The sequence below is a fragment of the Acomys russatus genome, chromosome 8, assembly GCF_903995435.1.
Source record: "Acomys russatus chromosome 8, mAcoRus1.1, whole genome shotgun sequence".
NCBI classification, from domain to species: Eukaryota; Metazoa; Chordata; class Mammalia; order Rodentia; family Muridae; genus Acomys; species Acomys russatus.
Genome location: NC_067144.1, coordinates 26,875,079 through 26,902,233, shown reverse-complemented (window position 1 = coordinate 26,902,233; position 27,155 = coordinate 26,875,079). Strand labels below are relative to the sequence as shown.

Here is a 27,155-nt window from a genome sequence, read left to right as displayed (position 1 = left end):
ATCAACCACTAATGAAGAAACTGCTCTACAGGCTTGCCTGATTTTATAGTACAATCCAATCTTATGGGGAGGATTCCCTCCCCTCAGATGACTTTACCTTGTGACAAGATGACACAAGACTACCCAGCACAGACATATTTGTAGACAGTACATGAGGACATTGGGCTGGAACGTGAGCCTCCCTCTCATGTTCCTCTGTGCTATTTCAGAGTGCTGTTTGTTTCCTACTCTAAAGAGCTGCCTTCCTTCAGAGAAAATTCTAATACAGAAATAAAGACATCCTCTGCTGCAGATCTGTTTCTGTAGATGAGGGCTGGCAACTGATTTAGGATGCCGGGAGTCGGCAAGTGCTACGCCACACATTCTTCAATCAATGTTTCCCTCTGTGGTTTATTCACCTGTATGCATTTTGACAAATAGGGAAGCAGTAGTGGGAAAAGAATTGCATGTAGCTAATCTTTAGTTGCCCACAGAGTAGCAGACAAACACTATTTATTATGAAGTACATGTCTACATTAGATCATTGAGTCATTTTAAGGTGTCCTGTTTGGAGACTATGTGATGGTCAATTGGCCTATAAGAGTAACAGTCAGCTACTAAACTAAACTGGCATGGCTGAAGCACAGTTCTTCCAAATAGAAGTTTATTTTAGAGTAAGTGAGAAATTCAAACTGTTTAATTTTTTTTAACTTTGCATATGATGCTCTAACTTCTCCTTTGACATTTCTTCCTTTTCAACACATTTTACCACTATTCCTCTCTACTTCTCTTGCTTGACAATGTAACACATGACTGGGTCTCTGTAAATATTTGTGGAGTGTGCAACTGACCACTTGAACAAATATTATGATGTGAACAATGGAGAAATCCCTCTTAATGATTCAAATTAATGTATCCATGTTTAATTATGACAATTAATAAATCTATGATAGTAACAAAATAACCAAAATTCTGGAACTGTTTAGGAAAGATAAAATCTAGGACAGTGAAAATGAAGAAATTCTAGAATCAAAAAACAAAACCCAAGCCCAATACTGCTCAAAAACTACAAAGCCAACATACAACATTGTTTCCTAAATATAACAGATATCCAGTAGCATATAATACAGCATGTAAGTTGTAATTGCAACAGGTGTTTTTGTACAACACACATACATACATGGGTTTTCAGGTTTTTGTTGAAATGAATATTAAAAAGCACAGGACTAATGAAAGCACAATAAGAGTTGCTTATATAAAAAAAGCATGTTACTGTCTGGAAAAATTAACTGTGAGTAACTAAATATCAAATATCATCTACTCTTCTTTATGTAAAACATAAGGTCTCACTATGTAGCCCTTGATGGACTGGAACTTGCTATGTATATATACCAGGTTGTCCTTGAACTTAGAAATCAGCCTGCCTTACATCAGTCTCTAGTACACTGGGACTAAAAGTACATGCCACCACACTTGGAAAATTATATATATATGTAAATTATATAATATTACATAGATAATAAAACATATTACATTTATTACATATGTAATCTATTTTATAATATATAGTATGGCACATATACATATATGTGCATATATATAAAGATATTAACTGTTCTCACACAAAATTGATGAAGAATTGATGATTGCTTAATGTTTACCCCAAAAGTCTATGATTATACTATAAAACATAACTGGCAAATTTAGTTATTTATACAGTCAAATGAGAAGATTTCAACCTTTATTCACACCCTTCTCTCAACCACTTCAGGATCATGTGCTTTGTCTGGATGATACAACCTGGAAATTGGTCTCATTTGCAAATATAAGAGATAACCATTGTTTCAGTCTGTTGTTTCTCAATATCCTTCTGGCCTGCCATCCATTTACAATAGATAGTATTGTTAAAGGTCAGTTATTTAATTTTGCTATTTTCCTCAGGTGTTATAAGGAGAGATATTAAGCCATCCTTAAACTAAACAGACTTCTAATACCTGTAGACCTTCATTATGGAAAAGCCAAATGAACTAAGGATTTATTTCTCATTCAGCTTTACTAGACAATTGCATTGGTCACAACACTTTTCTTTGACACAATTACAAAGAATGCTATATAAAGACTATCTATAGCTCTGGAAAATTGCTCAGTTGTTAAAGTTCATGCTGTGTACACATGAGGACCTGAGTTCAGTCCTTAGAGCCCATTTAATAAAAAACGGTGGACGGGGAGATTGCTCATCTGCTCTCAGTGCTAGGGAGACAGAAACAGGAAGGAGTGTGCGGCCTGCTGGCCAGCCAGCCAGACTAGTTTACTTGGAGAGCTTCAGGATGGTGAGAGATACTGTCTTAAAAAAAACGGGAATGCCATCTGCCACCTGGGAAATGGCACCTGAAGTTGACCTCTGCCCTCCTTGTGTGCATGTACACACATATACATGTAGCCCTCCATGTGTACTTGTATATATGAACACACATATGCATAAAAACTATAAAGTAAAAGTAATTCCATTCTTAGTTCTTCACTGAAAAAATTAATGTGACATTTGAGGACTAGAGGAAGAAAAGTGGTTGATGAAAAAGAATCTTCAATTATGGCATAAGGCCCAAATCATGAAAAATAAAAGTCTGAAAAGAATGCAATGACTTAGCAGAAATATTGAGAGGGACAAGACATTCTGATTACTTTTTAAAAAATCAATAATTAGGGCCATTTATTAAAAACACAGGGCATTATTAATTTAGAAACCATTTTCTCCTAATTTCTCAGTTTTACACAGCTTCTACCCCACACACACAAGGTGTGGAGAGCATGAGTTGGAAGGAAGGTAGGAGCCCATGCCAACTCTCCCCCCAGACACCCCTCAAAGCAGGACCACGAGGGTGCAGGGAGTCTGAAATTCTCACGCAGCCTCGTTTGACCAGAGTGAAAGGCATGTCCTTTCTCCTCTTCTCAGTGAAAAATCTTCAATCGGGACATGTGATGCCTACAGCAGCAGATAAAGGTAACTGGGGCCCAGCTCAGGTTAAAGGTTTGTTTTGGAGCGTGAATTGATAGAATGTGGTGAAAGCAAGTAAATTGCAAAATAAGACTAAAAGCAGTTTTTTCATCCAAACTATTGTATAACAGAGAACGAGTTGACTTTTCTACTGTAAATGTAAAGAAAACAGAAGTTTCATTCATCCCCCTGTAATGCTGCCAATCTAATTTGCTATTAAATTTCCATTCAAAAGGTCTATTTTGTTTAGTTACAAGGGATTTGATCCTCTAAAACTTTCCCAGGCAGTTTGTATGGAAAGACAGTTGCTATGAGTATTCCTAAGGGAACATACAAAACATTGGAAGATAAATAACTTCAGCACAATATGCAGATTAGGTAGATGGGAAGGCTTATGAAATACCTTCAGAAAGCAAAGAAAAGATTCAGAGTTCTGGGTTAGATAGTGGATGGATGATTATAGGGCTAGGGAAGGGGACCAGTCAGTAAATGCTCGTAGCACAAATGTGAGCATCTGAGGTCAGATCTCCAGTACCCACAGAAAAGTTAGTGTGCATGCTTGGAATCTCAGAACTGGGAATGCAGAGACAGGATGATCCCCAGGGCTTGCTTACACCCAGTCTAGCAAAATTGGAGGATTCCTGGTTCAGTAATAGACTCCGTCTTAAAGAATAAATAAACTGAATTGTGATTGAAGATGACTACTGAAGTAGAACTTTCATCTTTGTGTGCATGCACACACGTGTACGTGCACCTCTTCTTACACATGTATAAATATAACATATATATATATATATATATATATATATATATATATATATATATATATATATATATATATATAAACATTCATCAAATACACAGCTATCTCACTTAAACACACACACACACACACACACACACACACACACACACACACAAAATAAAACTACCACAAGGTAGATGATTTATAAGGAAGCAAGGCAAGGTAGTTTTGTGCTTCTGAAGAACTGAAGGCTGATAGCAGCCCTGGAGAACACACACAGCATTACCTGAAGAGGGAGGTGGGAAGAAATGCTCAGCATTTTCATCTCCCATTCTCTCCTTCCTGCCTCCCTCGACCTCTGTAGCTCATCCTAAAGACAAACCCAAGAACACAAGGCCCCAAGACCAGTTTGGAGAAATCAAAGTCCACATTAGGCAGAAATTCTGGAAAGACCTTTCAGTGATGTTGCTAGGCTGAACAACAGGAGTGAGGAGACCTGCTAGGATAAACAAGGTAGTCAGTCTAGGATCACAGTGTCTTCCACTAGTCGTCCCTGTGGCCGTGAGCAAGTCCCCCTCAGCTTGTGACCCGACTCAGAGATTACCTGTGAAATTAGGGTAGGATGCGTGATGACACTACTCACCAAGCACTTCATACTCCTCTCCTATCTCTCTAACCTGGATTCCGCTTGTAATTATGACATTGGATCCTGAAGTACTAATTCTTTGTAATATTCGGTGTCGGACTAGGTGGTATCTGGCTGAGATCTCTATTTGTTAATCAATAAAATGTTGTTGAACATCTTTTCTACTTATACATTGAAATGGCTGTCTATCAGAAGAGGAAACAAAGTTGTACTTTAAGTAAATTTACATTAAATATAATTTTTTGCTATTTTGATTAAACTATCAAAATCTTAACTTGTTTTGACATTTCTTTCATTATTATGTTATCATTGGCTGAAATTTTACCAAGAAATCTATTAGCAATTAATAATTATTTATTATATTAATAAGTATACTTTTCATTCTTTTGCTACATTACTTTAATATCATTAGCACCTATAAATCAGTGTGTAACATGAACCATTTATTGAGCATTTGCTGTATCACACATTTTGCTGAGCATTTCATGTTTTAAAAATTCGTATTTGCAAAGGCTGAGAGAGCCAAGTTAGAGAAGCTCTCCCTGTCCAGTTTTCTGAAGCATTGGTAGAACAGAGCTATAATAATTGAAGTTCATAAAAGTATACTGTTAACAGCTGCATTTCTCAGTTGTGCTGTATGAAATACTAATGTTACAATTCACAAGCTGGAAAAGCTGTCCTCCAAAGTACAGCATTGGAGAAGCTGTAAATAGGAATCTAGAATGACAGCATAATGGAGAAATTAAATTTGATCTAAAATACAGGGAGAATTTAGAGGAACAACACTCATGAGTCTGATTAGAATCTGGACAAATGCACTTCAAAGTTCAAAACATCATAAAAGAAGATCATTGACATGGTCAAGAATGAGTCTTAGTAAACCCAAACACAGCAAAGCGAAGTCCTGAAGACATGGAAAGTATTGACTCCCAGAATGAAAGCAAATAATGTGACTTATTCAAGCCTATACTCTTGATTAATCAGTAGTCCATAAATTAGAAATGTAAAAATATCTAAAAATATACAATATCTTATTCTGACCAGCAGTCATAAAAACTTAATAATTGAAATGTGTTCCTAGCATTCGGGGAGGCAGAGGCAGGCAGATCTCTGTGAGCTTGAGGCCAGCCTGTCTACAATGGGAGTCCAGGCTAGCTAGGGCTGCACAAGGAAACCTTGCCTTTCAAAAGGCCACAAAAAAAGGTGGGGGTGGGGGATGGAGGGTGGGAGAGGAAGGTGTCTTTGGAGATCAATGGGAAAGAAAGAATCCTTACAGTATGTACTAACCTCCAGTCATTTTCAATGTCATGCACTTCCATCGCCAAACTCTACACAGCCTTAGATTAGAAATATTAGTATCTTATAGACAGCCTTGTCATTGGCTCCCACAAAAGCATATGCTCATGGAGGCCAAAGAAACTTGAATGTCAGGATTCTGAGGGCCTTTGGGCACTATCATCGTCTCCCCGTACGTTCTCTTCCTGGCACTGCTACCGTAATCATTGCTATTGTATTAGCATCAGCTCCACTGTGGATTTCCCATTGGCTCTTTAAGTAGGCCATGGAAAAAAAATCAGTTGCTCAGCTGTTATTTTCATGGCCATTTCAATCATAAACACTTTTAATTTCCTGAATATTCTAAATCTATGCACAAATGTATTTCTCATTGCTAACAATACTATGCAACTAGAACCAAGTTTCATTAAAGTATAAAAGAAATCAACACATTATTAACATTTAAAAATGAGTATATACCATGATGGCAGGATGTAAGGTGTAGTTAGGCCTTCAGAACTTATGATGCATCGTTTTAAAACATCCTTTATCATTTTCATAAAGCTGAGGTCAAGTTTCTAAAAATGCAACTTGTTAAAAGCAGGAATAAATGAATGAAGGATGAGTCAGCTCATTTGATGGAAGGGCTATAAAAAATACTTCAAAGGCACACCACGTGACTTGGTAAATATTCAGTGTATCAAAATGTAGTTGCCATCTGGCGTTGATAGACAGGGCTAAAATACGTGTTTAAAAAAAAGCAAGAAAGGAAATAACTCAGCCAGGTTAATGTGCTTGTGTCTGCATTTCATAATTCAGGTATTAAGTGCTTTATTAAGTATTCACTCTGAGTGAGAGAATGAATCCCATCACAGCCAGGCTTGGGTAATGGTAGTTGGAAGCTGAATCTCACGAAGTAAAACCAGGTAAGACCCAATTATATTGAATAAGATAAACAGGGTGTTTTAGGTAAAGCAGAATTCTCAGTCTTAAAAATCATGCTGCAAGCACACCAGCTTCACAGTTAAGCGCAGAGAAGACGGAATCATACACATAGAAAGGAACTGAAATTTTGCCTGTTATCAGCTTTGAATATTCAACTATTCTTTTTTTGTTTTTTTGCTCTGACTCTTTAAAAACATAGAAAAACCAGGAATAAATAAAAACATTGGTTAGATAGCAGAAAGAAGGAAAAATAAATTTTGAACTCTAGACATTTTTTGATGTTTTTAAACTAATGTTTGGTATTCATCTTGTAAATTGTTATCAAACAGAAGCTTAACTCCCCACCCCATTGCCTAAGAAATGGAGCGCAGTTAGGGGAACAGAAAGGACACACCCTCACAGGAGAGAGCACTGAGCAGTATCACAGAAAATGTGCTTTGCTCAGGCACACTGTAGCTAGGCGTGGTACTGGTAACTTCTCTCACCAACCCTGGATTTCTGAATCCTGACAGAAATCCTAGTACATCTCTTGCAGTCAGACTCATGGGCAGAAAAAGGTGTTTAACACAGATTTGAAGGTTAATTAACATAGAGTCTAGGGACATGGTTTGGTTGAAACACTACAGATGAGAATTGGTTAGAGTTAAATGTGCATTTGTCAAAAATCAAGGTAAAAACTGTATGCAGCAGAATTTGCATTTTATTGATACATAAAAATTACCTATGTTTATGGATTGCCATGTGATGTTTTGATATATGTCAGTTGAGGATAAACATACTTATTTCTTAAAAATGTATTAATTCTTCACGCGGAAAACTTCATTATTTCTCCTAGTTTTAAAGAAGTCTACAATGACCATCATTGCCTCCTATTCACTAGAACCCCATAATGTATTCTTTCTAACTACAAATGAGGAATCTAGTGAGTACACTTGTCTGTCTTCCCACATCCAGTCTGACAAGCCTCAGGTATCCACTCCCAATTTTAGGGCTGCATCTTTAGATGTCACAAGAATGAGATCATGAAGTCCTTGTTCCTGTGAATTGTTGACTTCATTCAGTGTGTTTTCTGTCTTCAAGTTCTTTCCATGCTGTCACAATGGACAGGATCCCATTCTTTCATAGCTGAATAATATTCCATTGTGTAAATGTGCCATAATTTTTAGCCTATTCATCAAATGGTTGACATTATGTTGTTTGAATTTTTTGGCTGTTGTCAAGCATGCTTCAGTAAACACGGTAGCGCCTGTATCTGGTCAGCAGAGAGGTTTTGCTCCTTTGGCTATATAACCAGTACTGCATGACCAGTCAGCAGAAGCCTTCAGTATGATGGATCTTGTTATTTTTGCTTTTGTATTCTGAAACTAACATTTTAAAATATATAATATGAATTTTGGTAAATGGTTACCATATAACCACCACCCCAATAGATACAGAAGTTTCCTTAGCCCCATACTAGTGAATTCTTCTATGTAAATATAACCAATATTTTATACCATAGATTTTGCCACCATAGATTAATTTTGTCTTTGTAAACATGCAAGTGACAGTTTTTCTCCTTATGTCATAGTTTTTTTGTACGTGATTCTGATATTCATCAACAGTGTTGTGTTTATCCTATTTGGGTTTATTTGCTTATTAGTATCCTATGTTGTATACTGATTTACCACATTTACATCTTTCCAGTTGTCTTAGGTTTCTTTGCTGTGATAAGGGTAGAATGACCAAAAGCAACCTGGGTGGAAAAAGCACATTTTCTTCCACACAACAGCCCATCATGGAATGAAGTCGGAGCAGGAAATTGGATGCAAGAATGGAAGCAGAGACCATGGAGGAGTGCTGCTTCCTGGCTTGCCAGTTTTCTTATAGCACACAGGACCATCTATTTCCCCAGGACGCTCCCACATCAATCACTACTCAGGACAACACTCTGAAGACTTATCTACAGTCTAATCCTAACTGAGAGTTTCTCTTCCTAAATGATTCTAGCTTGTGCCAAGTTGACCACACACACAAGCACACACAAAACTCAAACAAAATAAGCTGGAACCAGCTTTAGAAAATTCTGACTAAAATCACTATATACACCTTTATGTCTAAATCTCTTTGAGGGGCTAATTTTCAGAACAGCATGGTAAATAACTGGACTATGAAGTTGTGAGACCGGTGTGTGTTTAACTCTACCAGATACCAAATCAGTGTTTCAAAGTGGCTTTTCCATGGGAGAGGTTTCTAATTCTCTGCCATTGTGAAAACAGAATTTTCTGTTGAGAATGTCTCATGAATTCTAGATACTAGTCCTTTGCTGAAAATGCACTGTGAGTATTCTTTCCAGCCTTTCCAGGGCCCATCCACAGACATAACACTATGTTTTTAAGAAGAGGAAATTTAGATCTGAATATAGTTCAATTATCAATCATCCTTTTTATGTGTAGGGCTTTCTGTTACCTCTAAATATTTGTCACTTTAGTGACAGATTTTTATTTCTCTACGTTATTTTAGAAACATGATTACTTTTGTGTAATATATTTAATATGTTCATATCAAATTAATTTCAGAGTATAATGAGAGATAATTGTAAAAGTTTTTATCTTCATATATGTAGTTGTTTTAGTACCATTTGTTGAAAATATTTTCCCTTTCCAATTACATTTCCTTGTCTTCTTTCCCCCACTCGCCTGAAAATCATTGGCTATATATGCTTGAATTTGCTATTTGAAGTCTCCATTCTCCTGTCAGAATCTATTTTGTTATGGAAGGGAGTGGTGAGAAACATAATTATTATACTATAGATGAATTTGTGGTATGAATCCTTCCTGTTTATTCTTTTCTTTGTCCATTTTTGCATATTGCTGGATTATTTGATAATATGTAAAATTTAAAATCTAGTTCACATTTTCTCTAAAATTAGAAAAGGAAATCATTGAAAAAATTCACTTTATTTTTATTTGTGTGTGTGTGTGTGTGTGTGTGTGTGTGTATTCACACATGCATGTGTGTGTTTATGTGTGTACTTGTGTGTAGGTGCTAATGGAGTCAAGGACTTGGTGTCAGATCCTCCAGTGATGGTGTTACAGTCAATTGTGGGCTGCAAACCAAAGGTGAGTCTTCCAGAAGAGCCAAAAATGCTCTGAACTGCTGAGTCATCTTTCTGGGCCTAAATAAGCCATCTCTCCAGTCCCAAAATTGAGATTTTAATTGAAATTGTTTTTAGATTTATAAACCCACATAGGGAAAAATACCATCCTAAAACTTCCTAAAACATCTTCAGAAATAATAAATATTCTTTAAGTCCTTTTAGTTTTGAATTTAGGGACATCGCAGTCCTAGGCTGAAAGAAGGCATTTTATAGTCTTAAATCATTATAAACTTTAACTTTTTCATCTGTAGTATTTGCTACTATTATATGAAAAGAAAATATTTGTATACTGAGTCTTTAATCTTTCTGAATGTATTTATTAGCACTAGTGTTTATATATCCACTAAGATTTTCTAAAACAAGTAGTCATAGTGTATGTAAATGAAGACGGTTTTACATCTTCATTTCCTGTTTTTACAGTTTTAATTTTACTTTTCTTACCTTATTGCTTGTGATAGTATCTTCTGATCAGGGTTGAACACAAGCAGAAAGCTTGGCCATGTAATACAGCTTAGGAGGAATGCATTCAATCTTTCATCTTTGGATATCCTGATGCTGAGCTTTCACAGCAGCCTTCCATCAGATAAGGAGGTTCCCATCAACTCCTTTATATCACAGTTCTTATTACAAGCACCTACTAAATTAAATAAATCCACACCCACATATGGAAAGCTTTCTCTTTAATTTTAGAGATTTGATGAACTTACATTGATTTGCTTTCAAATTTTAAATTTATTTGATTCTTGAGCCAAATTTTATTTGACTTCAGGATATTATTATTTATACATATTGCTGGGTTTTATTTCGTTTTTCAAGACAGGGTTTCTCATGTAGCCTCGCCTGTCCTAGAGCATCCTCTGTATAACAGGCTGGTCTCAACATTATACTGATTTGCCTGCTTCTCTTTCCCAAGTACTGGGATTAAAGGCATTGGCCACCACCACCTGGCATTGATAATATTTTTTTAATAATAATGATGGCTAGAACCATGAGGGAAACTGGCCTATACTTTTCTATTTTTGTACTATTTCTTAAGTTTTACTAAAAAGATTGTCTATTCCATGAAACAAATTAAAAAGTAATTTTTGCCTCCTACATTTTGAAATCAGGATGATAATTATTATACAGGATAAGTATTATTTCCTCCATAAAGGGTTTTTGATATTCTTTTGGGAGATTATGTGGAGCTCATGTTTTCATTTCAGGAATGTTTTTGATAAGCATGTTAATTTCTTCATTAAACACGAACAATTTAGATCTATATTTACAATATTAATTTTAATAACGTGTTTTTAAATGAATTTGTTTTATCAAAGTTGAATTTACTGTCATGGTTTTTCATAAAAGTTTATTTCTTTAATGCCTATATAAATTCAATTTTAATGGTCCTCTTTTCTCTAATTGGAAAATTTATTGTTTAGCATGTATGCAAGAGGTATATTAAATAAGTCCTGTCAATATTCTAATTTTGGGTTCATTTACCTTTTTATTGCTTGTATTTTATTTGATAGATTTGTGTTTTTGTTACTTTTATTCCCTACTCCTTACATAAGGGTTTAAAGTAATATATTTTCTTTTCTCAGCATGCAAGTCTATGACAATGGTGATTTTGCTTGCTTGCTGTTTTGAGTCAGGGCCTCTATATTGTTTCTTCAGATCCTCATGCATTGCCTTTCATAATTCTTATAGGACTTCCATTGACAACAGGTTTGTCGGTACATATTAAAAGATCTCTTTGTTGCACACACAGTTCCTGTTTGTCAACTGTTTTTCTTTTTAAGTATTTTAAGTTGATATTTGATTTATGCCAAGAATCAGCTGGTGCTTGATTATTCTTCTCATTGGATACTTTTGGGGTCTTTCTCTGTTTGGCATATAGAAATTGAACCCATTATCTATATACGATTTTTTTCACAAAGTTTTTGACATGTTCAGCTATGATTCCGTCAACCATCATTCATGTACTATACTTTCTTTTGCTACCTGCAATAGGCAGTAAAATATATCCAACAAATCATTTTCATTATAGATACTGTACCTTAAAATATTTTTCATTTTTTCCTTTTCTTCTGACAAAGTATATTAGAGATACTGATGTTGTTTACTAGGCCACTTGACATATTTTTCAGTCCATTTTCTTCTTAGGGTATTTGTTTATTTATTTGGTTCTCTGGCTCAAGCCTAAGGCCTAGGTCTTTACTCTATTTTTTCTTAGTCTGTGTTCAAGTTTAGTCACATTTTTGTCATCTCAAATCTTTACATGTCTTTCAAGATTTAAAGAAATATAGATACTATAATTATTTTGGTTCTTTCCATTTCTTGATTTTCTCATTTTTCCTTTATAAATTATTTTAAGACTTGAATATATTTCTAAATTTGTTTTAAGATACTTACCTACTATTTCCAACTTCTGGGCCATCTACATATATCTTTCTATTGGCTTCTTTAAGGGTCACACCTGCATGTCACTTTATCCTGCCTCAGTGACTAGCAATACTTGAGCTGCACTTGCAGGTTGTCTGATTAGGTTACTCAGATTCTGGATCCTATCATTTTCTGCCAGAACTGACTTTTATCACACCAGGTTGATGTTACCAGTTGATGACTTTAACACTGTGGTAGCTTGGTGTTTTGTTTTTTGAACCCTTAAGTATTTCAGTTTTGTTTCCAGTAGAAATTCTGCATTTCTACATTATAACAAAAAAAAAAAAGTATCAAACACTTCTAAATTTAAAACTCAATCTCATGAAATCCCCATCTATTCCTCTTTTTCTCTTCACAGACAGGTAGACCTCCCATGGATATCAGCCAGCCATGGTATATCAAACCTCGGGTAGAATGTAACTCCAGTTATAATATCCTCTCCCATCTCTCACATTAGAACTTGCTGTTGACTTTTCTCATATAATTCTTGGTCACTTTATTAAGAGGCAGCAAAATGGAGTTCAAAGACTGAAGCAATGAGTGGCCAAAAATATTTCTCGAATCAGTGAACCTGAAACGCCCTGTCCAATTCCGGCCATCTCTTTTGCCCTTTAGAACTCTGTTTCAAATTAATCTCTTCCAGCTTTGGCCTGTAAACCACCTACTATTCTACCAGGCCAATCATCCGAGCCAATCAGACAAACTGTTAATTATTTGCCTTTATTTCTCAACAATATTGTGGGTGATAGATGGTAATCAAATGAACAGTGAGATTGGTTCTTCATTTTAGTTAGCTAGAGTCTTTCCTAACTCATATCTGACAGTCATCCAGCTCATCTGTCTACGTACATGAGCGCTGCAGAAGGGGCTTTCTTTGTTATGATTTTACAAAGGCTATTCACTTTAAGAAACTGGCTGCTTCCTATTGGTACTGAACCCTTTAACCATGAGAAGTCCTGAGAGTTATTGGAGCCTGTGACTTCTGGTAGTGAGCTTTGATCCTTCTGGCGGACCTCAGTTCTTACTGTTTTATCCAATCTTAAACCAGCTTAAAATCAACTTAACTTTTAAAGTTTTTGAACACATTAGGTAATATTTGTCCTCTGAACTCCCAGGGGATGGTGGTTACTGCCCAGCAAGGAAGCCCTACCCTTCATTATTCAGCAACAGCTTGAAGAGTGCTCTACTTCCAACCTTCCGCTCCCTGACAGACCAGCTGCATCAAAGGCTGCCTTCCCTGTTTGTTTGTTTTCTTCCTGAAACAAAATCACCATTTCAAACTGAATCATCCATTAGGAAAGAATGGATTCTAGGTCCAAAATTTAAGAACATGTGGACCGCAGCAACTCTGAATTAGATTAGGACTTGTGTCAGAGTCTGGACATCTGCGGTCCCCTCTCCCCTCGCCTCTGAATCCCTGCATGCTGTTCAGGGGAAGTTGCTGGCTTCTGAACTGAAGGGTTGAAAATGAAGGCATTCTCTTTCATGGAGAATAGTCCTTCTGCGATTTAAACAAGCAGCTTTGTGATCAAAATAATTCATAAAGGAAAAGATTTATGAAGAGACTCCGCAAGCACACAATGCATTTTTTAAACTTTGTTTTTTAAATAAATCTCTCAGTACACAAGCCAAGGCAACACATCTGAATGCAATATCAGTGGACACACCCTAAGCTCCTCTTCTGTGCTTGCCCAAGACTGGCGGAAAAGGGAAATACTTCTCTTTGTCTTCTTGTTAAATACTAGTTTAAAACAAATTTTAAGATGCTCGGTCCATGCAAAAGCTTTAAGATACTGTGCAATACTACTACCTTTTCATATAAAAAGCTTGTCTTCAAGAAACATCTGCTGCTTGCTCTTGCTTAAGAAAATTAAAAAGAAAAATAAAGAGAGAGCCTAACTTGCAAGCAATCCCTCTGGCACAAGGGAGCCTGTTCTAATCTCTTTTATCAGGTTTGAGCGATAGTTCTGCTCCACGAGTATTGACAGGGCCGTCCTGTTTCTCAAGCTTTCGTTTCTCTCAGTTGGAGAAGGATACAGTGCATTTTCACATTCTCAAAGTCTGCAGTTGTTTTTATATAAGAAGCAATTTGCTTGGGTCACGTCAGGTCGAATGGGATGCCTGCCCAGCTCTTGGTTTTAAAGGAAAAACATACAGAAAGACACAAAAACACAGCAGTTTCCTTCATTAAATTCCACTCTACCTGCCATGGGCTTCTAGCCACAATGGAATTTCCCACCCTGGCCTAGCCTAGCCTAACTCTTATTTTTAGGGATTTTTTCCCTTTAAATCTTATGAGCTTTCTTTCAAGTGAACTCTGAGGCAAAGTTTATTAAATGATAGAGTAATTGCCTGGTTTTGGAAAAGCAGACTCAGAAAACAAATGCCAAGTGACCTTCCATAATATTGCTGCAAAACTACCCTCTGGATAACAGCCTTTCAAAAAGATATGCTCAACTCAGACCAACACCACAGTTAAAGAATTTAAAAGCAAAACTTGTATCATAAAGGGAATAGGCAAAGAGTGACTTCAGTGGTCGTCTCTACCTAACTGCATTGCATAAAGCGAATTTTAGAGGGAAAAAAAGGACATATGTAATATATAGGAGGAGAGAGGTGCGGGGGAGGTTTTCTCTACCTAACTGCGCTGAATTGAAGAGAATTTTAGAGGAAAAACAAGGAAAATCATAATATATAGGAGGAGAGAGTGGGGGGGGGGGAGAAGAGGAAGAAGAAGAAGAAGAGGAGGAGGAGGAGGAGAAGGAGGAGGAGAGAGAACAGCACAAGGTTTTAGGCCTTTCTTTCCTGAAAGCCATTTATGCTTTTGCCATTGCCTACAGGCAGCAGATTTAATCAGTATTGTTACTGTGGATTATCTAAACTATGAAAAGCAACAGGGAGAACTTCCCAAGAAACCCAGACTGAATCTGTGTTAAATACTTGGTTTGCGGCCTAAAGCTAAGCAGAACGATCACACTGTACTCAGGGTCCTAGAAAATATCTCAATACCTCTACTATTCTTTGTCTCTGATTTACTTCAACACTCTGTGTCCCTGGCATTAGGAAAGCTCATAAAAACCGTCCTTGCCTAGACACTGATTCACAGATGGGGGAGGGGGCAGTAAACAAGGAAAGAAAGGCCGGAAGGAAGGACTAGTAATGAGGGAGGAAAATGTACATTCCTGTGATCTTTGCTCAGCTTAAATATCAAAACTAAAATATGTGATTTGGAGGATGTGAACCCCATCACCCACACATTTAGCAATAGCGTTGTAAAAAATTAAACCAAATGCCATGTCAGCTTACTCCCTTTAACACACAAGTTCACTCCTTCACTTGTTATTTTTAACTGGATTTTGCCTCATCTCCCTTCAGATGAAGTTTACTTCTTAGATATGTCATTTGGTCCAGGTATTCTCATCTACTTTGGGCTTTGGCGTTTTATCTCTAAGTAGCGGACTGCTAGTTAAGCTGCCAGATTGCTTTTAAGTAGGCACCCTTTTAGCATCACAGCACACATTTAAACCAAATATTAATCTACCTGGCCTGACTTCAGAACCATTTGCTGCTCGGGGCCATTACATGAATTGTGAGTAAACAAAACCTGCTTTTAATGTGAATCTGGAACAAGAAGAGCAGCAATGCATCAAACTTTACAGAGGCCAACTCTGCTGCGACATTATAGACAAGTTTGTTCATGGATGCTGCCTAAATTGCACTCTACTAAGCAGAGGCCTCTGGCCATCAGGACGCATCCCATGAGTAATGCATGGATATATGCTGCCACTACATCTTCAGCATCCGGCATTTACTTTTTTTTTTTTTTTTTTAATGTCATTTTCTCTAGGAAAACAAAGTGGTTTATCTTGAAACTTAACAGTAGTTTAGTGATTTTAGAGTTCCTTCTAATTTACAGTAAACGTTCATGGGACCTGTGAACTTGTATTTAGACAATCTGAGCATTGCAGCAGTTTCCTGAGGTGACACGTGCTCTACATGATCCCTATTTAGTTTGCACATGTGCTGGTTAAGTGACCCTCCTGAAAACTATAGTTAAATGGAAAACAATAAACTACTTTATTTTTATTTTTTTGAGACAGGGTTTCTCTGTGTAGCCTTAGCTGTACTGGACTCGCTTTGTAGACCAGGCTGGCCTCAAACTCACAGTGATCCACCTGCCTCTGCCTCCTGAGTGCTGGGATTAAAGGTGTGTGTGACCACCGCCAGCAAGAAACTGTTTTCATGTTTTAAATAGAACATGAGGATTAATGCTGGTAATGAGGGATTTAAGAATTTGTGAATATACCCACCCAAAGAAGGAAAATGGAATAAACAACTGTATCAATCCTCTCTACAATAAGTCTAATAAATGTAGCCCAAGGACAGCCTTAGCACAAACACAAATATGTTTGTATACAATTCTTAAAATGCTGCTAAAAGTAGATCATTCGGGACTACTTCTTAAGGATCTATTATTCTCTCTACTTGACACATTCACTCACATATACACACAAAGTATTGGCCTAAGCCCAATTGTACTATTAAGTCAAGCTAAATTTTTATCTGTCAGTCATTTCATAGTTGCCTCATATATATGATGGAGAAGAATAAAAATGAGAAAATCTGGGTGGCCATAGGCTTTTTTTTTTGTAATATCATATAAAAAGAAAACAAGGTCAGAGTCAGGAGAAGGTAAACAGACAGTGGTGAATACAAGGGACAAATCAATACCCCCTGCAGTCAGTGGCAGGACAAATCCTGTCCAACACCCCAGTAAATGACTGTTTCATTGCAGGTTCTTGCAACATGCTTACCATGTAGCAGCAACTCAACATATTTTGCTGAGTACATGAAAGCGTCACCCAATGCCAGGAGTGTACCATGACTTGCCCACGGGGGTGAGTTGAATCAAACTTTTCTGGACAGGGGAAAACTGAACTGGTGCGGGCACAGTTTTTGCCCAAACTTGCAGAAAGGAGGAGGTTTAAAAGCAAAACACTAAAATGTTGAGTCATCAAAGGTATCACTGGAATCTTAACCATGATATGGATTTGAAGGCCATTGAGTTTGTGTACAAAAGGCATTTAAAATGTTGGTATTTATTAGAGAAAATAATATACATAAAAGTTATTATATATATATCTATATAAAGCTTTTTGCACTGATGTTAAAAATAACAACAAGACACTTAAAAGTACAAGGTACCTGAAACATAACAGCCTAGGGTCTCATATTTAGAACAATCACTAAAGAATTCAAGCTAAAAGATCAAAAACTCAAGTGACAGCACATGCTGGCGAGGATGTGGAAAGAGGAACACTCCTTCATTGTTGCTGGGAATACAAACTTGTACACAACCCCTTTGGAAATCTATCTGGCCCTTTCTCAGAAAACCGGGAATAGTGCTACCTCAAGACTCAGCTATTCCATTCCTTGGAATATACCCAGAAAATGCTCCACCACACAACAAGGACATATGCTCAACCATGTTCATAGCAGCCTTATTTGTAATAGACAGAACCTGGAAACAACCTAAGTGTCCCTCAGTAGAAGAATGGATAAAGAAACTGTGGTACATTTATACTATGGAATACTACTCAGCTATTAAAAACAAGGAAATTCCAAAATGTGTGGACAAATAGATGGAACTAGAAACGATCATATTGAGTGATTTAACCCAGAAGCAGAAAGACTCACATGGAATATACTCACTTATAATTGGACACTAGCCCAACATGGATGTCCCATGAAAGTCTTCACTTACCAGGAGATTGGGATAGATACTTTATTGGGACCCTAGGTAAGAGAAGTATGGGAGAATGGGAAAATAGAAGGATCCAGAGGGTCCTAGAATCCTACAAGAACATCATGATGGGCAGATCTGGACCTCGGGGAGTCTGCTCAAACTACTGCACCAACCAAGGACAATACATGCAGTAAACATTGAACCCCAACTCAGATCTAGCCAATGGACAGGTTATGTGGAGAATGGGGACTGACTCTGACACGAACTCTGGTGCCCCATATTTGACCACTTCCCTGTGGTGGGGAGGCCTGGTGGCACTCAGAGAAAGGATAAGCAGGCTACGAAGATGAGACTTGATAAATAGCCTATGACCATATAGTGGGGGAGGAGGTGAATAGGGTGAAAGCAGGAGGGAGGGAGGAACAGGTGGATACAAGTGATGGGGTAACAATTGAGATGTAATCTGAATAAATTAATTAAATAAAAAATTGAAAGAAAATTCAAGCTAAATCTAAGGTTAGTAGAGAACAAGGCATCTCGTGTTAAAAATAACAAGTTAGGATGCAAGCATGATTGCTAATGTTACTTAGCTGACATTATATTGACATTTCTTAGTAATATCCTGTCCTGGGAGTTTCAAAACAAGCATGAGTTCTCCCACCCTCTGATCTTATGGACCAGTGAACCTGTGACTTTGGGTCTTTCCATTCATTTACAACCCAAACACTTTACTGACTGCCTTCTCCAGCTGTTTGGTAAACTCAGTCTGGATCCTGGATTCACTAGTACTCTTGGTTCACATATTCTCTGGGTTTCACTGGGGTTTACCTACCAGGATCACACAGCCACATCTTAATCCTCTCTCTTTCCTGACCCATTTGCCTTGATTATTTCCCCTGCCCTTACTGTCTAAACTGGCAAGCCAGCACTACCAAATACATTGCCTTGAAAACATGTAATATGTTTTACCCAATTAAGAAATTCTTTAATTCTCTGTGTCCATAGAAATCTTATAAACCACAGTACTTCTATAGCAGTTCAAAAGACTTAAGACTTCCTATTAAACACTCTTCCTGTAAGTTGCTCATTTCCTCTGAATATGGTAATTTACCAGGTAACTGTGAATATAAGCAACTTCTTTTTCTACGTAGACAGAAAGGAACACAACCTTTGTTTGCTTATAAATACTTGGTAAATGATGAAAGGCTTTACACCCTCTTTCTTACTTGGCAACTAGCTCCATTTGGAAGAGCTCAGTTCAGAGTTTGGTCACAGTGAATCTGTAATTCTGTGATTTCATAACACTAGGGATTAGTAAATAGCTGGAAAAGTGAGAGGAGGACGGTTTCTCATTGCAAGGAAAGAGTATGCACATTGAAGGGATGTTGTTCATGGCACAGTGCTGTCTTTTGTCTGAAAACTGACACTTAAGAATTATAAGTAAACAAGACAGGTGGGAAAGTGTGTTTCCCTTGAGCCATTTTATGAGTGGAAATCCCAGAAAAAAGCTTTGCTGAGAAAGATACCACTAAAACCATTCCCAGTGAATGCAAAGATTAAAAATAACTATCTTCTGGATGGATAATTAAAAAATTTCTTTTCAATAGATAATTAATAAAAAAAAAAAAGCAGAAAAAGGAGTGCTACTTTGACACTTTAGCTCAGCCATGAACTGTATGAAAGTAAAATAAAGGTGTTTAGTCTTCTACAGCTTCACTAACATTTCCTTCCAAACTACAATCGTGCCTCTGGAAATGTACACAAAATGTACATTTTCTAGGTTCCTGTTATACAATACACAACTGTGAATGAAGTTTTTAAAATGGGTTAATGTATATATCTTTATTACTTAATTAGTCTTGAAGATAACAGGTATATTGAATCAAAATTCTGATGTGAACCAAAATGTGACCTAATTGCAGTCTATAGAAATGGAACACAGGCAAAGTTACAAAGTGTCTATTCCTCTGCTTAACTCTGCCTCAGATTTAGAATTTAGCTTAACTATCATTCCCCAAAATTAAGGAAGGAATGAAACATTATTTTTTATTGTTAAAAATTATAAATAATCAAAAGAGTGACAGCATGATTTTGTGGATATTATGTGAAAACAGGATGCTTGTTAGTTAACACTTATAGTTACAAGATAGTATTCAAATGGTATTTCAACCGCAACATTACAGATCTATTTATTTTTTAGTGTTAAATGCTCCATGCCCTTTTATTAAAGAAACTAATAAATTTTAATTTATTTATTGTCGGAACACAGTCCAAGCATGCAGAATTCTGAGCACTTGTGAGAAAACTCCAAAAAAACAAAAACAAATCCAAAACAAAACAAAACAAAAAAGAAAACAAAACAAAACAAAACAAAAAAACCAAGACAAGAATCCTATGAGCTCAAGTTCTTCAAAAGCACAGAACTGTTCTCCGAGTGTGCTTCTGTGCCCCTCCCAGACGCAGCCAGGACTGAGCTTACTTCAGATTATTCATCACAGCTGGCTATTGTTATTCATTTATATTCCTCTATGGAAAAACATGTCTTTGCCCTGTGAGGCTTATCTTTGTGATTGTATACAGCTTGAATTGTGTGAACTTTATTCAGGTGACCACTCTTAACTCTCAGGTTATAAACTGATGTCTGTATAAAGTTGGCTACTGCATGAGACTTCAGTCCGCCTCATTTCTAGGCTCCATTTTTACCAGGTTCCACTGCCTCTAGAGTAAACAATTTATTAGCTAATTTTTCTAGAGAAATATCAATGAATGATAGTATTATCTAACAGTTAATGAAGAGTGGGAATTCATCTATTATAGTTCAATGATGCCATAGTGATTTAACAAACAAACAAACACACCAAAACCCAAACAAACAAAAAATTTAGAAACTTTGAACAGATCTAAGATATTACATGAAAAATTTAAGGATAAAAGGCAAAATACCTCTTCTAAGTTCATGCCATAGCTACAAGATTACTGGGTGGGGGCGGGGCTTTCTTTCAGAGCATGCTCTTCCCTTCCATCTAAGGAGTTGCTTATTTTGTTCATGTATTCCTTTGATTAAGCACCTGATTCACAGTGCTTGAAATCCAGTCTATATTTCACTTCAAGTTTTAATATATCTTAAAGGACATAAGAGATCAAAGACTGCAGAGAAATGGCTGGCTTAGAATCCCCCTGTACCCCTTGAAGGTTGAATGATTTTGAACAAGCTACTGAGCCAACTACTGCCAGTTTCCTGTCTGCAGGAATGACAGCAGCACCTGACTCCTGTAAGGACTGTGAGGACAAACGGGTTTCACCATCAATGTTAAATTCCCTTCTGGAGTCTCAGTACCATAATTCAAAGTTAAGCAGACTTCATGTTCTTTGTTTGGCAAGTCATCTCCAGTTTTCACTTGTAGACACAGACCCTGAAAACAGTGAAGTGAGGCTACATTTGTGTAATTGCTGTATCCTTGCCTCAAAGCCAAGATGGATTTACCTGTTGTTTCACTTTTTACTAGGTCTCTCTTTAGGGAGGTGCTACTGGGGTAAAATGTCAACTATTAAACTGTTTGAGACAGGTAAGTACTGAAAGGGGAATTTACTTGTTAAGTCAATAGCAGTATGCCAGCTTGGTCTGCTTTTCTGAAAGATCATTATAATAAGAAGGTAATAAATAAATAAAAACTATAAAATATACATCTATGAAGAATCGTAGACTCATTTCTCTAGTGGAAGTCATTAAATAAGACTTGGAAGCACACCTATGTAATTGACACTTAAAATATAACATACTACAGCTCTGGAGAAGGGCCCCTCTTTGGCTCAGCTAAGGACTCCTGATATTCTTTGGTTTGTATAAAATTCTTTCTGTACTCTATTATAAATGAACAATAAAAAATGAGTAACTACAACAACCGGTATGCTCATCCCAGTAGCACATGCTAATAACTTGGAGCGTTCAGCTGAAGGACACGTTTGTCATCTTTCTCCTACACATGACCACTGGCAATGTCTGTAGATAATCTGCATGATTGGAGCTGACAGTGTTACTGGAATACAGTGAGATCAGGTCAGGAATATTGTACAACATCTTACAATGGGAATAATTTCTATTTACTTTCTAACAAAGTATTATTCGATCCAAAATATAAGTGGAGAACTTCTGTAGGTACTCAACTGCCCAGAGTAACTGGCCTTAAACTGTAAGCCACATGAACATTTAAATTCCACAGCCAATGGGATGGACTGAAATGGCAGCTGTGGCTAATAGGAAACATGACTTCAAATATATATGAAGATAAATATGGGCACAATACTAAGGATACTTGGTCAAAAAGTATTTCTCAAGTAGTTTTTGTTAACTAATTATGCCAAATGACACAAACAGACAGTTTTACATTACCGAACCATCAATGCTAATATCCCTTTTTTGAATTCTTCAAGGGAGAATGTAAAACTCATAGACTATGCAACATTATCTGTTATGGAGATATTTTAAAGTACTTTATAAAAAGCAATGAGTACATTTTCTAAAAAGTTAGCCCATGTGAATTATGGAAAGTTACAATTCTGTTTTTTAGGGCAGTTTTCCCCCTGCACAGCATTTTCTCTGTGCATCACACACAGTTCAGATCCCACTCCTCTCTCAGGACGAATGTAGCTGAAACTACAGGTCTCTGGCTACTTCTATACCAGAGTCATCTTCATCCAGGACAGCAACCATGAGATCTAAACAAGTGTAAAATTATTCTTTAAGTAAGCCACTTCTACTCTCTGAAAACATTATACCCAACACTATCCCACTGTTCAAGAATGCCAATTACTCACGCAAGGAAAAAAAATATAAATAAAACTTGAAAAAAATACACCTTATAACAATTATTATGCTAAAATTTTAAAATGTGACACTTTCATTTCCTTGAGAGTTTTCTCGTTAAAGGAATGAGTATTTTCCTAATGAAAGAGGTGCCTGAAATAGGCATTCAGGCAGCATTTGCTAATGGCTGCAATGTGATTGTTTGCTTATGGCTACAGTGTGATCTTCCATGGAGTGCCTCTTCTCTGCTTTTGAATTTCATGTTGGTTAGCTGTATCAGGCAATAAACTGTATTGATGACCTTAAGATTGGCTATTTCTTCTTAGTCAGAACTATGAGAAATTATTTCCTGGATGGGCAGTATGGAGACCAATAAATGAGAAAACAAAAAACAACTGCTATAGCCTACAAAGAAGATTAAAAACTCAGTAATTTTCAGAAACCAATATTATTTACCATTTGGACTTCCATTTAAATTTCTGTATGGCACTTGAAAACACACTCTCCATATATTTTTTTAAAAAATGCTCTAATATCAGAGGCGTGGGTAAAGGGAAATGTACATGCAACTAAGAATATTTGGGAAGAATGTTATGAGGACTGTCTACACTTGGCCTTTGGGATGTCTGCAGGTATGATCTTGATTACTTTAATTGAGTTTAATTTGGTGGGAAGACCTGCCACCTGTGGGAGGCACTATTCCCCAGGCAGGGGATCCTGAACTGCACAAAAGTGGAGAAAGCTAGCACAGCAGGAACTTGCATACACTCATTTTCTTTCTCCTTTTAACTGTGTGTTTCTAGCTCCTTTATATTCCCAATGCTTTAATCTCCCCACAGTGATGGATAGTAACTAAAAGCTTTGGGCAAATCAGCCCTTTCTCCCTTAAGGAGCTTTGATACATTTTTTTTTGTTGTTTGTTTTGTTGTTAAATTTCAGCAACAGAAAAGGGAACTAGGGCAAGAAGGTAGAGATGGTTTCAGATCTCTTAGCTGTACAACTGTAAATGTTAAGTGCCTTCTACCAAGACACCACCATTAAATATTATTTTTGGAATAAGTCACAGGGACAGGTTTAACCAACCACAGGGAACACCAACCAATCAAATGAACAGAAGGAAGCAGCAATGCCATGTCACTTTGAAAGATCTTTTAAAAATCCAAATGTTTACAACTTGTACTAGAATAGGAAGAAATGAAACACTTAAGCATAAAAATAGGTAGTAGAGGCAAAATACTGTGAAACAGCCATATCTCTGTTGATGATCAAAAGATGAAAAGCTTAGTCTTTTAGAACTCTGAGAAAAGAGACAATGGATCAAACACAATCTATGCTGTTTTTTTTATATTAGTTTTACAATACAGTTGTAATCCCATTACAATGAACTTAAAGAAACTGTTGACATTTCTTGCTGACTTGTACTGTATTGTCTTAAGTATTGCTCGAAATACCAGGTCCCACAAAGAGATGTCTGCTCTAATGGTACTTATTAACCGTTATTATGTTGCAGTTAGCCTGAATAAACAAACATGGAATCAGCTAAGTTGTTGGTAAGTCCGTTCACGTTATTTTTACAATGTTTTGTTATTTTTAACTCAAAGACTACATATATAAAGTAGGACATTATCCTTAACTAATCTTGTTATTATATGAAACAGTAATATTTACTAAGAGTACCTTTGTAAGGCTCAAAATGGGGATATTCAGAGGTGGCCTGGCTGTGAATTTAAGGGATTAAACTCCAGGGCCCTTCACTTGCCTGGCTTGTTCCAAAGCTCTGTGCTTAATTTTGTAATCAGAATTTTTATGCTTTTTTCTTAAAGGGGGTACTCTATGTAGTTACAGTCCATCCTGGACGTAACATGATAGTGAAGAGGGCAAGCCCGAAAAATCAAGGAACAAAGTGCACTTTCCTGAGGAGAATGCTGTTTCCCATCTCTAAATGCATCTTCATTTGATACTGTTACCTGCTTACTTCTACCAATAAAGAAATGCTATTTTGCTGCATTGCCTAGATTATTCAAGTCTAAATAAAAATTGTCCTTTCAGTGACTGAGAATAAGCACAGTGTTTAAAAAGAAAATGATGAGAAGGGTTCTAGGAATATATTTTCACAGGTAATATAATACACTGTGCAAGCATGAGGGCCTAAGTTCACATCTCAAGACCCATTTTTTTTTTTTTTTTTTTTAAGAAAAAAAGCCAAGTGGGCCTGTAATCCTAGTGCTGGGAGGTGGAAGAGAAGAGCCTTGGAAGCTTGTCAGTCAGCCTTGGCTGAATGTGTGTGTCCAGCTCCAGGAAGAGACCTGCCTAAGATATAATGTGGAAAGCAATTGAGCATCCCAGGGATCGACTTCTGTTCCTCATATGCATGCGCAGCCACGCACACAAGCAGAGGCAAACACAAACACATCATATACATGAACCAAGATGAGAACTTTAGATGTAAAAGTCAACTTCATGGAATAGAAGGTACGTGAGTGAGACAAAAAAGATCACTAGGACAGCAATAATTATTACCCATAGCTAAGTGATACATGCTTTTGAGAAAAAGAAAACCAATTATGTCACTCCAATTGACTCTACTACCCATTGATTGAAAAGAAGTAAGGCAAGTTTACACAGACCGTGGGAATCCTCAGCATGAGAAACTCCACATGTTCTGGTTTCTGAAAACCCCAGCCAACCCCACAAGTGCCTCTAAAACCCCCATGGAATACTCACACTTCCAAGCAAACAGTTCAGAACGTTGGATCCACTATGTCTGTGTCTGTGCACACTTCTTCCTATAATATCTTGCCCTGTTTTTATGAAGAAAACAAAATAAAAATTAAGCCAAAAAATGAAATTGTCCTACATGGAATATTAAATAATAGTTGAAATGTTTATAGTCACTGTGCCTCCCCATGCCCCCCGGAGTAAGAATGCCTAAAAATAAAAGTAAAGTCTACCCTACCTCAGAAACAAGGAACATATTGAAATTTTCTCCTGGTGACACCTATTAAGCAGAAGATATACTTCTTGGACAGGGTGACTGATTCAACATTCTGAATATTTCAGGTACCTACTGGGTTATAGTTAGTTGATTGAGTAGCTGGTTTGAAGGCTCAAGATAGCCCTGAAACAGAAATGCAATGCCAAAGAGCACGGTGGCTTTGCAGTACAAATGATGGTGCTCCAGGCTGAGGCATCCAAATGAACTAGAGGTTCTCGGGAAGCCAGTATATGCCGGTGCAGAGCACAACTCCTCATGTGCTATTTTCTCCTTTCTTTTAATTTGTCTTATGTTACTGTGGTACTGGGGCTGGTCCTAGGACCTTAGGCACGCTAGGTGTGAACTCTGCCTGTATCTCCAGCCCTCTTCATCCCTTTACATTTACGTTCTGTATGTGTTTCTCAACTTACCCTTTCCTGGAAGCACTGTAGTATTACTATAGTAAAAAGGACAGAGTTGGGAATTTGCAAACTTGGCTTCTAGTCTTGGCTCCGCCAAATATTGTGACATGTTGCTTACTTGAGAAATTGTCTTCTGACTCATACATTGGGTAGTTACTGCTCTTCTTTAGTCGCTACATGTTTCTCAAAGTACCACTGGCCTCAAAATCACCTGGAGTTAAAACCCAGAACTCCTTCTGGACCAATTAAGTGAGAATCTCTGTGGGTTAGAAAGTCTTGGGATCTGATCTTAAATGCACTTCCATGTGGTTTTGTACAATCAAGTACTTTAGGATCACAGCCTGGTTTGTCCTATGAAGAATTAAATACAACTACCTGGGTGGGGGTGACAGTCATCAAGACCCCTATATGTTTAGTTGCTCCCATTAGTTTATTCTCCAGGAAGCTCAGAATGCCAACGTCAGGACATAGGACAGTTTTCCTAAGGAACTCCTTTTAGCCTTTCCCTGCAATGTCATGAGCATTGTACTGTATTTTGTGAGGGAAGGGTAGGTTCACTGGGGACTGGTATAGAGCTGTGACACAAGGGGACTTTCGAAGAATTTCATTAATGTGAGTGTACCTACCCCACAGGATGATATAAGGATTAATTTCTATTTGGCAATTTACTGTGTGTAAAATGCCTTGAAACCCTTGGAGAAAAGTGCTATATAAATGTAAAATAATAATTATAATAATAATAACTTCGACTATTTAACTGATCAGTGAATTAGCCAGAAGATTTAGTCTGCCAAGGGACAGGGCTGAACCCATTATAAGCAGAAACACTCTACATCATCATATCTCATAACTGCTATCACAAAAAGGGGAAACAAAGGGTGAAAATTAAGATAAATCCACAGTCTCAACTGATTTAAATGACAGAGGATCACTGGTAATGTTTCATGAAAAGCAGGAAATGCAAAAATGACAGCTGCATTGTAGTTCTAACTCAGCGCAAGTCCCAGGGTTTTATATACTTTGTTCTTTATTTGTATGGAAAATATCTCATCAGTATAACA

At 37.0% G+C, this 27,155-nt stretch overlaps 1 protein-coding gene across 24 annotated transcripts in view; it reads right to left on the bottom strand.

The window, feature by feature from the left end:
- The window catches only part of Zbtb20 (zinc finger and BTB domain containing 20), a 732,891-nt gene that overhangs the window by 280,012 nt on the left and 425,724 nt on the right, over positions 1-27,155 (bottom strand). For all 24 annotated transcript variants that reach the window (XM_051149938.1, XM_051149932.1, XM_051149937.1 and 21 more), the window contains one exon: positions 25,423-25,499. The gene's annotated coding sequence lies outside the window, so the exon portion shown is untranslated. The remainder of the gene's footprint in view (positions 1-25,422; positions 25,500-27,155) is intronic.